Source organism: Microcebus murinus, chromosome 12 (assembly GCF_040939455.1).
Source record: "Microcebus murinus isolate Inina chromosome 12, M.murinus_Inina_mat1.0, whole genome shotgun sequence".
Taxonomy (NCBI): Eukaryota; Metazoa; Chordata; class Mammalia; order Primates; family Cheirogaleidae; genus Microcebus; species Microcebus murinus.
Genome location: NC_134115.1, coordinates 28,191,422 through 28,203,549, shown reverse-complemented (window position 1 = coordinate 28,203,549; position 12,128 = coordinate 28,191,422). Strand labels below are relative to the sequence as shown.

The 12,128-nt window shown below is 41.8% G+C and overlaps 1 protein-coding gene across 2 annotated transcripts in view; it reads left to right on the top strand.

Annotated features, from left to right (window-relative positions):
- The window catches only part of MAMDC2 (MAM domain containing 2), a 161,422-nt gene that overhangs the window by 24,199 nt on the left and 125,095 nt on the right, over positions 1 to 12,128 (top strand). The gene's annotated exons all lie outside the window — the stretch shown is intronic.

The following is a 12,128-nucleotide window of genomic DNA, read 5'->3' as shown; positions in this document are numbered from 1 at the left end:
AATGATGCATGCATATATATATAACAACAGTTTAAAAACAATATAAGGATACATAAATTAAAATTAAAAGACTCCTTTCTTTCTCCCCAAGCCTCAATCCCACTCCCTGTAAGTAATCACTACAACCAATTTCTGTGTAATATCTGCAATTATGTTTGCATTCAGAGGCAAAGAGGTGTGTGTGTTCACGTGTGTGTATATAATCCATCTTTGGGACATAGCTTTCAAAAATAATTTTCTGTTTCCATCCATGCCACTTATGTAGATAAATCCTTCAACTTCCTAAATAGCAAAAATTTTACTACATAATACATCTAAACGGGAGAATTGACTAAGAAGGAAACTGAAGTCCAGGAAAGTCAAATGACTTATATAAGGTCACATAGTCAGTACAGAGGAAGGCCAGCACTCAGCCAGTGAGAAACCTGGTTTGGTACTTTGTCTATATAACCTCATGCTACAAAATGAAACAAAATGAAATCAAGAGAATGCTGAGCTCCTGTAACTCAAGTGGAAACAACATTCCAAGAGCTTAACTGCCATGTGAATTAATATTTAGGCAAATACTTAATCATGTTTCCATCTGTCTATATGAAATATAATCAGAAGAATAAATCAATAAAACTTCCTTCTCTCAAAATCACAGAGGAAACATACTGGAGAAAAGAGTAACAATGATTACAACCTACTTATCCAAAATCCACATCTATCAGCTTTCCAAATCTTGGAGGCAAGTGTGAAATAAAGTCTTATTACTAAAAACTCATCTTTGTCTTTGAAAGGTGTTTTATGGTGAACATTCCAATACATTAGATTTATCTAGATTGATGAGATTTCCTATATATGTTGCACAAAATCTCAGGGATTAAAATCAAATGAGTTCTAGTTTAAGAATCCTAACTTCTGTCTACAAACTAAAGACTTTTGATGACTACTAATCTATCCATATATAAATATTTGGGTGCTTTAAAGTAGTATCAGAGTCTAACTTTAAATTGCTTTGCTTTAGGAGGTAGACGGTACAAAAAGCACATTTCTATTCTCATTGGAAAAATATTGTAATTTTTATCTAAGAGAATAGACTGTGTCTCATGCAAGCAGGAGTCAGAAGTCAGAATAAGGCAGGAAAGCCATGTAGGATCATGGAGTCACATTTTGGTAGAAAACATGTGCACTTTACTCCAATCCCCGGCCTGGCCATTGGGCTGAGATATCGGATGGAGTACACTATGTTTCTACCAAAATGATTTCACAATCTCATCCATTATTTTTGCAAGAATTACCAGAGCTCAGGAGTCTCACATTACATAGCCCTAACAAGCATATTCCCATCAGTTTTCCCCATCCTATTCCTCGTGTGCTTGCAGAAGGTTTGGTAGAGCAAGTTTGTTTATTCAGTCATTTTTCTCAACAGAATCTATTGAATACCTATGACATTTCAGGCAGTAATGTAGGGACTGGAATATAGCAGTGAACAAAACAAAGTTCCTATCCTCGTGGAACTTTATATTCTGGTAAGGGGAGCAGAAAATAAACAAACACATAAACAAGTATATAAGAGATCATGTGTTATAAGAAAGTAAGTCCAGGTAGGAGGATGGTAAGAAGAGGGTAGGGGCGGTCTGGGAAGACCTCTGTCACAGCTGCCCAGAGACCCGAGGGAAATGACAGGACAGCCGCATGGCACTCGGGGCTCTGAGGGTAAAGTGAGGGCAACACCCCTGAGGAACGGGTGTGCTAACGAACATGAAGATCAGCCGAGAAGTCAGTATGTCTGCAACAGAGCGAGTGGGAGCCAGGGAGAGCAGTAGAAAACGAGGCGAGAGGCTGCCGGGCCAGAGAACTCAAGGTCTGATAGGATTTATCTGCATACGTGGGAGTTGGATGATTTTGAGAAGAGAGGGGCCATGGCCTCATTTCCTTTGAAAAGGACGTGCAGGCTGATATGGGGAGTACACTGTGAGTGGGCAAGGGCGGCTAGAGGTTACAGTTCAGACAAGAGACCATGGTGGCTTAGGAAGAGCTGGCTGCAAGGCCGTAGTGTACAGTGGTACAGGTTGTTCACTGCTCAAGGGCATCTGGCTTTTCTCATCAAGCCAGGGGCTGCATCGGTCAGGAGGAAAGATGCCTTTTTCTAATTGGCATTCTGGGTGAGCGCTTTTCTACTATTCATTTGTCTTTTTCTAAATTGCAGGTTGGTGGGTAGCAGAGAGATAAGTGAGAAGTGGTCTTACTAGGCATATATTTGAAGAATAAAACCAATAGGATTTGCCAATGACTTAATGCATAAATGAATGGCTCAATTAATGAACTAATCAATTCAGTCAGTCAATATGTGGTGCCTCTTCATTGCTCCCTGTTGCAGGTGGGTTCCTTGGAAGCAGACCCCAAGGAGATTAGCGAGTTTCTGAGGGAGGGAGTGCTCCTGGAATCAACACCTGAAGTGGGGAAAGGGAGGAAGCAGTGTTGGGTAGAGGGAGAAACTGGGCTGAGATGCAACCTCAGCAAAAGCCTCAGCCTACTTCATGGCTGCTCTGGAGCTGGACTGGCCCTTTGTGTTGTTCAAAGTTGGGGCAAAGGGGGCCGTGCCTTTATGTCCCTGTGACTAGTATCCAGGAAAAAGGATGTGATCTTGGATGTCCCAGGTCTCTTTGTCAGATGCATGTTCCAAAGAGGGCTGACCAGCTGAGGGCTGCCTTCCAGCGGCAGTCCCTACATCTGGCATAATAAGCACTTCAGTCCTGAAGGTGACTGCAGCACAGCATGTCCGCATCCCTTGTCTATGGCATAGATACCATCAGGCTACTCTTTTCTGCTTGCCCAGATTTGTGGGCATATCAATCCAGTAGATTTCCAGGTATCTACTAACAATCCTTCCAAACGAATGTCCAGTGAAACATGTGCCTTAATGTGCCTTACACATTTTAGAAAAAAAGTTGCCCATGTCCCGACCCTCAGAAAGCTCAGAGTGCACAAGGGCAAAACCCGTACATAGAGCAAAAAGTAATAGATTCAGAGCTCTTCAATCTGTCAAAGAACTCAGGTGATTCTATGGGCGAGATTCTGGCTGATGTCGTGTTTATATGTGTTTACTGTCTGAGGATAGAATCTTTCAGTTTGGTGATGCAAGTGGAAAAGTGAAGTGGGAGATGCAGCTCTTTTGGGTAATTTACAAAGATCACTTTGTTTATGAGGAAAGCATCTCTTAGACCTTCTCTGTGGCCCACCAGTGCAGCGTCGCCATGGCAACAGCGCCTGATGGAGGTGCTAGACCGGAGAACCAGAGCTCAACGCTCCACCTTGTGCGGCTCCAGCCCAGGGCTGAATGTGCTGAGCCATGGGGTCTTACTCAAGGCACTTGCCCCACCTAAGTCTTATTTTCAGCATGTGTAAAATGAGGAGAATCCCTGCTCTGTATCCCATAAAGAATGTTGTGTGGCTCCAACGAACTGATTTGAGCGGGTGCAAATGATAGAGCGTGCTACAACTGTGAGCTGTTATAAGACTTACAAAGAGAATTTAGAGCCGGGTTAAGCCTGACAGTTTTGGTGTCTTAAAAATATGAGAGACTATAAAAATAGGGAAAATATTTATTTTAGTTAACTTGCAAAATAGGCAAAGGGCTATTTTATGATTATTCTGAGCATACATACTACTACTTAAAAGGCACGATGATGACTCTGCATGTGGGGCAGCCTGTGTGTAGAGGCACAGCCTGGAGCTGGGGATATCAAGTACAAGAGCACTGATGGAGCACCTCTTCCGTGGGAGCAGGGAGCACGAGGCTGGGTGGGATTCAGTGACGATGGAGGCAGGGATCCTTCCCTCAAAAGAGTAAAAGCCTAGAGAGAACAGAAAGCAATGTCTAAACCCCAGGACAGAATGTGATGTGTGCAATAGGAGAGATACAAGGGTGTCTCAATGTCCAAAGAGTGGAGGAGTTTTGTTAGGGACGGAGGACAGTAGAAAAGATGTCTTACAGAGGTAGAATTTGCAATGTGCTGTGATGGATGGGTGGAATTCTGAAAGTTAGGCAAGGTAAACCAAGTGTAAGGCAAAGGCTCAACGATAGGTAATAGGAACAGTTTATTCCAGTGAAAGAACGATTCAATGTGATTGGAGCAAAGGCCAAAGTGGAAGAATTCTAACTGACACTTATTGAGTGCTTACTGCACACTAAGCAGTGTCCTAAAAACGTTAAGGATATTTTTTTTTTTTGGTAATTATCATAGTGACCCTATGGGATGGATACTATGGCCCCATCATACAGATGAGCAAATTGGGGCACAGAGAGGTAAAGTAAATTGCCCAAAGTCATCCAGCTAGTGAGTGGTCACGGGCAAAAGGTGGAATCATACTGGAGCCATGGAAGGAGACGCAGCCACAGGTCAGGTGACATTACCTAAGGCAGAGAGGGACGGGGAAAATACCCATACTTCTTCCATCCAACTCTCCAAATTCTTCCCTCCAGCACCTCCTGCTGGCTGAGCCCTAGCTAGGAAACACAGCCCCCTGCAGTGTAGAGCCGGGGACAGGGGTGCCAGCACTGGGGCTCTAGCCCTCACCTACTTAGAAGTAATTATGGAGGGGCCAGTGAAACCAGGATGCAGAAGGTGCATTCCAGAGACATCGATAGACACAAAGGATGGGATTTGCTATTGCTTGGAAGGAGTAGAACATGGTGGAAGGATTTGTGTGTAGGTGAGAAAAAGAGAAATAAACTGCAGAAAACCCCAGATTCAGCCTTCGGTTACGAGTCCCCTGAAGAATACCTTCTCTTATTCACAGATTCTCCATCTCACATGGCATTTCGGTTGCGTGCACACCAGCAGTGTTTGTATTCTTCTTGTTCCTGTTTTGTTTTGTTTTTTCTGTTACCATAGTTGTCACTTCACTGGTCATGTTAAAGAGCTGCACAAGTATTATTAGTAATCGTATTTATTATGGCCAAGTGTCTTTTAGGCATTTTACTGATATTAGCACAACTTCCTTGTGCAACTATTACCCATGCCTGCTTTCTTGGCTAATGTATGTGAACGTAAGTCTCAGGATCTTCAATATTCCTGTGGATCGAATAGCCAGGGCTCATCACTGGAAACATTTTATAGATGGTAGGGTCAAAAGGAAACTGTGAACATTCACAGTCCTCAGATACTGTGTTTAGGATGGGATTTTTGACAAGTTTTAAAATCTAAAGCTACTTCGTTCCTTAGTGGCTAGCAGAGGCTACAAATAATCCACAGTTTTGTTTCAAAGAAGAAAATTGAGGTGTCCAATTCCTGAAATGGGGAACTTTTTGAAGATGATCGTGACTGTTTTGCGTTGGCCCTGATCCACGCTGTAGCACCCGGGAGGAAACTGCTTTGCTTTCTGGAACTTCTTGCTCCTGAAGGGTTTACAGGAAAAGTTGGAGAATTTCAGCCAGAGACCTTTGCTCTTTTGGTCTCTCTCTCCTTGTTTCCTAGGACATCATTCTGGTGTCAGCATGGCCTTGACTGAAGAAGAATTTATTCCTCTTGATGTTTTCCCCAGCTAAGAAAAACAGTCTTGATGTGCCTTTTCGCAACCCTGTTGGAGACTTCTCTGATCACCCTTTCTGGCAGAGGTGGTTGCAAAAGGGCTGAGCTGAACTTTGGAAACAGTGTAGGGTGAGCGAGGGCTGGCTGGTGGATCCTATTTTCATTGTGCATTGTTAGAAACTGGCGTGCTATTTGGGAGATCCACCAATACCTAAATCCTTCCTTGGCCAGTTACCCCTCAATTTCTTGAGTTTCCTGAGAAATATTCATGCACAAAACGAGCATGAACCTAGCTGCTCCTTGGGAGGAGAAAAAGCAAGATCTGCTTTCATCTTATGGAAGAGTGGGCCTGGGCCCTTACCACTCCAGGCATATGGAAAGAAAAAGAGAAGACTAAGTCCATATGGGCTTATAGTCTTCAAAAAGCTCTACTGCTAAGAAAAAAAAAAAGAAAAAAAAATATATATGGCCCAGTCAATTTAAGGATTTGCCCTCTTTTTTGGAGAGCAGAGTTTCCTTTACCTTAATCTTAACTCATCCTTTGGAAGAAGTAAGAAATAGGGAAGTTGAGCCATCAGCTCTAAGAAAAAACAACAACAACAGCACAAACTCCACACATTCCCATGTAGTACAAATATCTATAATATTAATATAAGTGTTAAGCAACATTCGGAGACTTGAGTCACTGAAAGTACATGGCTGAGCACATAGTAGGTGTTCAGTAACTTCCTAGCAATTGAATGTTTGATTGATTTGAGAGACAAGAAGATCCTATAATAATATATTTCATCTATGATGTGGTCTTCTGGTCCACAACTTGAGTAGTGAATTATATTCAAACTTTAGACTATTTCTGAACCTTCTTTATAAGTATTTATTTGTCAGAGATCCTTGGCTAATATATTCACTGTTTTATCCCATTTCTTCTTTTCGTATATATATTCTTATAGCAGAATACATTCCTCTGGTATTTCTACACTCAATTATCTTCTCCAGCCTTTTTAAGGTAAATATTCTCAGATTTAAATATATTATATAATGTTGCTAAAAAATATTTCAATAAATAGAGTTGCTATTTGCAAGGCTTTCAAAAAGTCATGACCAAATAAATATTTGAATATCAATGGTCATTTATATTAACCTTTTAACACCAAACATGCAATATCTGAAACTCTATAAACAGGATATAAAAAAATGACCTAATGGAATTTCTTAATAAAGAGTAATTTTTAAAAGGTCAGAAGGAAGTTATTGGTCTACCAGATGAGAGACCTTCTTGGTCCTGGTTTTGATAGAATTAACTTGGATTGTGTTGGGTTAGTAGTGCATGCTTTACCATACACATTGACTGTCTCTTCTTTGTAAAGAAGACCAACTGTGAGATGAAGGAAAACTTGAGAACAGTATTTGATTTACCTAAGATGTCATAGTTTCTTTTCAAGAACCAGAAAATTTTCCAATTGAGAAGGCCATGCTACAGCCCAGGGGTTCCAGAATTAAGAAGTTACTCTATTTTTTTTCCATTCAAGTAGAAAAAATTGACTTAGGAACCAGCATGAATTATAAATCTAGGGTTTTTGGTGAAAATGTTCTTTCTGTGATCTTCACATTTCATAAGATCAGAATGCCTGCTTAGCCAACTTCTCTGACATATGAGCTGAATTGTCATATTCCTTGTTACCTCTACCTCCTAAAACTACTGTGACATTAATGGAGACAGTCAAGATAAAAAGTGTTTTGTGAACCTTAGTGTTCTATACATACATGAGGTATTATTTTTATTCTTACTTATTAATAAGATGAAGCCAAAGAATTTGCATTGTACAGACTTTGGGTGACTTTTCACTTCAGCCCTGGGTGAAAGCATTTTCATTAGGGAGGTTGTGGATGGCGGATGGTATCAAGAGTCTTCTAGAGAGAAAGCAAAGTGACAATATTAAAGAAATGAATAAGTTGAGGGGCAGAGAGAAAGCACCTGGGCTTGGAGAAGATTAGTAATGAACAGGTGAACACAGAAGCTGAAGGAAGGGACCAGAAATGAAATTGATGCTTCCCTTTAATTTACCACAAAGTTCCTGGGACTGCATTACAAAGTGAGCTTATACAATATGAAGGAGGTACACTGGAAGGTTAAATTTAAAAACATAAATGCAAAATGTTTAAAAGAGCCCTCATTTCAACTATTTCAGGAACCACTAGGATTAAAACCTCGTAGAGTTTTTAAAGATTGGCTGCCTGTTAAGCAGATGCTGTCAATATTATGACTGATAATACTAATCTCAGATGTATTTATTGTTAAGAAATTCTCAGCACTTTGGTAATTTTGGGGAGAGTGGAAAATGCTAACCCTCATCTAGTTTGCCTTGTTTTTAATTCTTTTATAAAGAACAACGTATCATTTAGAGATATCTCAAAGAGCTAAAAATAGAAATACCATTCCATCCAGCAATAGCACTATTAGGCATCTACCCAAAAGACATTCTATAATAAAGACATCTGCATGCAAATGTTTATGGCAGCACAATTCACTATTGCAAGGATGTGGAAACAAACCAAGTGCCCGTCAATTCATGAGTAGATTATTAAAATTTGTTGTATGTATACAATAGAATACTACTCAATTATAAGAAACGACAGTGATCTAGCACCTCTTATATTTTCCTGGATTGAGCTTGAGCCTATTCTCCGAAGCGAGGTATCACAAAATTGGAGGAATAGGCTCCACATGTACTTACCATCAAATTGGCACTGACTGATCAACACTATGGTGCTCACACAGTAGTAATATTTTCCAGGGATTAGGGAGTTGTGGGAGGTAAAGGCACAACTAATGGACAGGGTGAGCATTGTAGAGGAGAAGGGCATGCCTCTAATCCTCACTTGGGTAAGGCAAAGACATAAAATGTAACCAAAATGTTTGTACACTCATAATATCCTGAAATAAAAAAAAAAAGAACAATGTATCAAGTTTTCCTGCCCACTGACGCTGTCTCAACATAAAACCCCTTTCAGAGAAATCAGGTTCACAGTGATCACTGGTCCCACCACTATGTGACTTGTCTACTCCAAGCCCAAGTTCTCAAGGAGTGAATTTTTGGTTCTAGCTGAAGCCTGCTTTCCTCCGATAAGTACTCAAGAAGCCACCCTGAATTCTCGTCTGTTTCAAAGTAGAGTATAAATTCTCTTAATTTTAGAATTGTGATACTGTATATACTAGAATAATACTGGTAGCTTCATACTTAGCAAACATTTTCTACATATCAGCCCTAACTCATTTAATCCTTACAATAAATCTAGGAGCTGGATGTTGCTATTATTATTATCCCCACTTTTAGATGAGCAAATTGAGGCATGGTGAAAAAGTTAACTAACTTGCCTAGGTTGTGTTGAGTTGGATTTGAATCTAGGCAGTATAGGTTTTTAACCACTAGACTCTATCGTCTCTCTAAGCTAAATACTTTCCCAAACTTTTGAATCATCAGCAGATTAATATATATATTTGTCTCTGTTGCTGCCAAATTAAAACAGAAAAGGCTGAGATAGAAGATGCACCAAAAATTAAAGTCAAGAAAGGCACATTCTGAGAGTTGAAAACATGTTTTTATTACTTCTATTTGAGATGCAGTAGAGATGTGTGTAAGGGCATGACAGATAGGCTGCGAAAGAGTGAAGCTCTCATTCCAAGCTTAAGTATCTGCAAGTGTGTGCATTCAAAGGGAGAAGGCTTTCAATCTGACAAGCCAAGTTTGTTTTACTTTGTGGAACTTGTACGTCTTGTACCTTAGGAGCAGGGAATATTTGTAATAAAGTGTCCCAGTTGTTTTAAAACAAAAACAAAACTAAGAGCTGGAGTAGGGGCCAATTTATTCCCAAGGGGAGACTCTCCATCCAGGAAACAGAAAATTCTTGGGAGGGGGGGACTGGCTTTATCTTTTCCAGGTTCCAGGATGGCTGTTTCAAATGTCAATATGATCTCTGCAGCTCGGACACCCCCACTTAAGCTACTAAAAGATTCATGAACGCTGGGCTTTGGCCAAAGACACTGAAAAGACTAATTGGAAAAAAACCACTATTCTGAAGTGATTTATTATAGACAGTGTGCTCGCAGCTTTCAAATAATGTGAATTATATACAGGATCTTAGCAACTTTCAAATAGGTATCAAGTGAAAATCGTTTATGGTTCTGATATAAGCCATGAATCTCATCTCACCAAGACAGTACTGGGGATAAAGGTTTTAGAATTTCTCTCCTAGCCTGGCCACAAGCCCCTTCTTTCATTATTCCAGTCTCAGTGGTGGTGTCTTTTCCATGTTGCCCTCTTCTACATCTTACATTGATCTGGCTACTGACTGTTAGTACTTCAACATGTAAACAGCCAAAGAGAGCTCTGTGTACAGTTGCTCAAAGCTCAGTCCTCATAGCTGTGTTTCTTTAACTCTTAGGATGTGGGCCCTTTTGGGAATCTGAAGAGAGCCATGCACGTTCTCCCCAGAAAATTGCTCAGATACATAATAGTTTGTCTATAGTGTCTGAAACTAATCCCTGTACCCCAGGCTAAGCACCCTGACCTTATTAGCTTTAAATAAAAGGATGCTGTTTGGCATCCAGGCTCTTTCTCACTCACACTTTGCCCTCCCTAGTTGTAGCCCTATGCTCATGGTATCAGATAGTGGCCAATTCTCCATGCTATTAAGCGCATTTCCCAAAAGTTGCATGTAAAACTTCCTTCCGCTTATATGCAAGACTGGCTCCACAGGCCTGTGACCACTGCAGTTCAACAGGTAGTTAAACCATCTTGAAATTCTCAATCAATTTATGTTTGAATCTGTGTTTTGTTAAGTGGAGTCCAATGGGACAGTGGGGCACATGCCAGGGGTTTGGAGCCTCAGCTCAGGCAGGGTCCCACCTCCTGCCTCCTGTCACCTCCTCACTGCTGAACCCTCTTCCCTTAACAACCTGGGCCTTCCCAGTCTCCCCTCTCCCTCCCCACCTAGCAATTGCAGCAGCCCACTGTCCTGTGCACATGGGCCCCAGGGGGGTGGGGAGGGTGGTATCGGGCAAGCAGAGCATGGCTCATGACATTGTGTGGCAGGGCATGGCGACAGTGGTCCCTGCCCTGAGCCGCCAGTGCTGTAGCTAGCAAAGCAGGCAACTCAGTGGGAGTGAGAGGCTTCCTACCTGGACGCCTAGCATGTCCCAGTGTGTGGAGGTTGCAACACCCTTGGGCCATTGTCCAGGTGTGTTAGGGCAACAAAACAGTAGGAAGAGGAGATGCCTGACTCGACCTCCCCCCCCCCCCACCGTGGCACCAAAAGCAGGGCTGGCATTTGGCAAGAGGGCAAACCCAGCAGCCCAGGGGCTGTGTTTCACCGAGTCACCAGAGTGAAGGGCTCCATTTGTCCGACGAGTGTCTGTGAGCTTGAGGGAGCAACATAAAACAGCAAATAAAAATCATGATAACAGGTTGAGAGATAGATCCTGGAAGAAATGTAAAAGGTTTATATTTAATACTTCTTGCAGCACCTTTTTTTCCTGCTTTTTCAACAAGGAGCCCTGATTTTCTTTTTGCACTGCACCCCACAAATTATGCAGCCTGTCTTCCTGTGTCTCAGTGGCCAGCCACAGAGGGCTGCAGAGGAGGCTGAGAACTACAGTATTCATTCTGGTGGCTGTGCCCTGTCCAAATTAGGAATTCTGTTATCCAATGGGGACAATGGATATTGGAGTAGATAACTAGCAGTTTCTATCATATAAGAAAATATTTTAAAAATAATCACCAAGCATTATTGAAAGTGTTTACAACTTTTAGCTCATTTAATCCTAGAAGCAATAGAATTATTAGACCCAGTTTCCAGCTAAATCAGTAGCACACCCAGGTGAAGTAACTTGCCCAAGAACACACATCTAGCAAGCAAGGAAGCCACGGCAACTGGATTTCAAAGTCCAGGACCCTAACCCTGCACAGCACCACCTCTGCAGCTCAGCCGGCAAAATTCACCACCTGCGGCTCGGCAGGGATGTTCTAACTCTCCAAATGTCTTATACAAACACTGGTCATAGGATCACCTGTCCCAGAATCGCTACAATTACTTGTTTATAAATGCAGCTTTCTAGGCTGTAAGCCAGACTACTGAATTGAGATATCTAAGGGTGGATCGCAAGAATCTTCATTTTAAACAAATTCCCTCTAGTGATCCTTGCAAAGTTACTCAAAACATTTAGGGTATAATAAACTTCCTGGGATGAGTATTGTGTGGGATGTTGTGAGGAAATAGGCATTCGTATTAATGCTTTGGTGGCCAAGAGAGTTAAAGAGAACAACCCAACAAAGGGGACTTTGGCAAAATCTACCAAGATCACAGATGCATTGGCCCCATAATGCAGCAATCCTGTTGCCAGAAAGCTCTCCTACAAATAGACCCACACGTGTGTGGAGTGATGCAAGTCATACAAGGTTATCCGTGGTGGCAGTATCGACATCAGCAACCCAGGCGTCCAGCAGAGGGGACACGGTTGAGTCCATCCTCACAGTGGCTCGCTGTGCTGCTGTCCAGAAGGAAGAGGGAGATCGCTAAGTATTGGCATGGGGAAATCTCCAGGACGTGTTG